This window comes from Juglans microcarpa x Juglans regia, chromosome 6S, assembly GCF_004785595.1.
Source record: "Juglans microcarpa x Juglans regia isolate MS1-56 chromosome 6S, Jm3101_v1.0, whole genome shotgun sequence".
Taxonomy (NCBI): domain Eukaryota; kingdom Viridiplantae; phylum Streptophyta; class Magnoliopsida; order Fagales; family Juglandaceae; genus Juglans; species Juglans microcarpa x Juglans regia.
The window spans coordinates 5,816,237-5,819,330 of record NC_054605.1 but is presented as its reverse complement, the minus strand read 5'-3'; the positions used below and the strand labels follow the sequence as shown (position 1 = coordinate 5,819,330).

Below are 3,094 nucleotides of genomic sequence, written 5' to 3'. Positions count from 1 at the left end.
ATATGGTTTAGGATAAGCTCTAGGAGGTTGTGTAGGCTACTAGATTTCAGATTTCGAGCTAAAATTGGAGTGATTGTGCCACCCCAGATTATAGGTATCAGAGAAAGGTGTAAAAGGCTTATTGTACATACCTAAGGCATTATATTGTTCCTCATACATCCCTCTCATCTCAGCAAATGTGAGAGACGTTCTTAGGCGTGGTGATTTACCCCACCACACACAAAATATGGTCTAAAAGACTCTGCATGATTAGCTACGTGTGTTGGCTTTAAGTCCTTAGTCTTTAACACATCTAACTTCCTAGTGAGCATCTCAACCTTAGCCTTTAGGTTATCCTCTTCCCTGAGATGGTACATTCCACCACCATTTGGGTTTCTTGCAGGTCGTGACCTATTTGTGCTCTCAGTAGCACTAGGTCCAGTTCAAGTGTGAGCTTTTTCAACAAGTTCATTGAGATATTCTATGGCCTTATCAGGATTTTTCTGTAAGAACTCACTATTACACATCATCTCCACAAATTGGCGCTCTCTAGGTGTAAGTACCTCATAAAAATAGCTCACTAAGTGCCAATTCTCATACCCATGGTGATGACACATACTCAACAACTTCTTAAATCTCTCCCAAGACTGATACAAAGTCTCACTATCCTTTTGTGTAAAGGTGGAGATTTGCCTTTTTAAAGTGTTGGTCTTATGTTAGGGAAAATATTTATTAAAGAAGACTTGAGTCATCTCATTCCCTGACCTAATAGATCGTGGTCTCAGCGAGTATAACCAACTCTTAGCTCTATCATTCAAAGAGAAAGGAAAGAACTTAAGTCTCACACCGTCATCAGTGCATTTTGACTATAAAAAGTGCAACTACTTCCTCAAACTCCCTAATGTACACATATGGATTTTTATTTTCCAAGCCATGAAAAGTAGGGAGTAACTATATCATCCCTCTTTTAAAATCCAGTTGGCGAGTATTAGCTAGAAACATGATGCCTGATGGTGTGGCTATGTGTGTAGGGTGGAGGTAATCCAGAAGAGTTCTAGTGAGTTGATTTTCGTGTTCACTCATTTCTTTGGGACTAGATAGATTGTCAAATAAAGGATTTAAAATGTTTGATTTTGATTCTAGCACAAGCTTACAAGCAAATCTACCTAAAGTGTCTCTATATTTGTGCATGAAAGGTAACAAAATACTAAAAAAAAAAAAAATACTATAAAAAGAAAGAAGAAAATAAAATAAAATAATGCAGCAAGCAAAAAGAAGGAACGAAATTATTGCCTTTACAAACTATTGAAAAAAAACTATCTAGCAATTCTTCTATTGTCTCCCCGGCAATGGCGACAAAATTTGATTACGTCCAAAGAATAACGCGGTAGTCATAACACAACTTTGGAGTGTCGATTCCACAGAGAGACAAATTAAAAGAAAAGCAGAAGGAACAAAGAAACTAAAGAAAAATATTAAATGATTAATGGAGAACAAAGATTAATTTTAAATACAAATTAAAGTGAAGCAAAGTGACTAACGGAAAAAGTATTCAAATTTGACAAACAATAAAGCGTCGGGAAGCCCTTGCACAAATCCAGTATTTTAATTATTCATAATTTATTGAATAACTCAATTGGAGCTCTATTCCCAAAATTCTCAATCGGAAGGTATAGATTTGTAAACCAAAATTGAACCAAATATAACCTTTTGAAAAATCATTCACCACTTTTTAAATACGTAAATTATTATCACTATTGAGAAAATCCAACGACGATAATATACTTAGGGAGCGATATTACAGCAAAGAATTAAATCAATATATATAAGTAACTGATCCAAACATAATCAAAGAGCTAATCCATTCAATAGAAAAAGCATGACTGAATTCATAAACAAAATAAATTATATGATTATTCGGGGAAGAAAACATCAACAATGAATTGAAAATGATAAAACAAAAGAGTTTTACTAATTGAAAATCAAATAGATAAATTAAAAATACCATCTAATGTGCGAGTTCATCTCTAGCCCTACTTGAAAATTTAGTTACCAATAAATATAATGGTCAACAAAAATTTGAAGAGAAAAATAAAGCAAACGATGACCATGGAAATTAATTTCATCTCCTCGTTCTTCAAACTGAGCCTTCTCCCTTCTAAAAAATCTCAATTTCGTGCTAATGATCTGCTTATATAGGGTAGGAAAGAAATCCTAATGTCCTCATATTCTCGCATACAAAATAGCCTAAATTTTAGGACTCATCTCGGCAGCCACGTACGCGCTTCAAGAGTTCGAATTTAGATGTCCTTCTTAGAGAAAACTTTGTAGTCTTTTAAGATAGCTTTCCAACGCATCAAGAATCGTATCAACCGATATTTGAGCGGAAAGTTATGATCAAAATACTAAAGTATGTACAAGCGGTCTTCTAGCAAATTTCGGACTAACTTTTTCTCTTGATCGGAATTACTCTCAAACGCCATCATTATCCTCATTTGAAGAGTCCTATATTCGTTGAAAGTTCTTAGGTTGTTCCAACGTCTTGCCCACTTGAAAGTCTTTTGAATTTGACTGGGTCTGGACTTGCTCTTTTATAGACTCTGAAATTAAACATAAAAATATGCTCATGAGTATTCCAAAGTAAATAGAAACTCGATTCAAGAATACCCATTAATTCCTATTATTTCTATTCACATTTTAGCATTTTAGTCCAATAATAGGGTATTTAGAGTGCACTTTCGTACACTCATCAAATACTCTGGTTCCACTCTCTTCTATTACACCATGTGTATTTTTGGCCTATGAATCCCAAGTCTCTCAACACACAGTCATTCACCACCTCTGAAATTAGTTACTTGTCTCTCAGGGAGAGCCCTACCACCCCATTTTTCATGTTGGTGTAAGACTTCAATCCTCTTCCTCCAAGCCGAAACTCACTTCCTCTTTTGCCTTTTCTTTTCATGTCTTGGTTCAATGTTTCTTATGGTTAAAATGTCTTTTACTAAACTCAAATCTCCATGTATCTTTTACGAGTGTGCATGTGTGCCAACTGGCATGTGAAGAATGTGTGCATATACATGGGCTGTTGAACCCTACACATACCTAGGAGATCTTC

The 3,094-nt window shown here is 35.1% G+C and overlaps 1 non-coding gene across 1 annotated transcript; it reads left to right on the top strand.

Moving 5' to 3' along the window:
* The first annotated feature begins 576 nt into the window (after positions 1–576).
* LOC121238010 lies at positions 577–684 on the top strand. The gene has a single exon (XR_005935056.1). It is a non-coding gene; the product is annotated as a small nucleolar RNA R71 (small nucleolar RNA).
* The last annotated feature ends 2,410 nt before the right edge of the window (positions 685–3,094 follow it).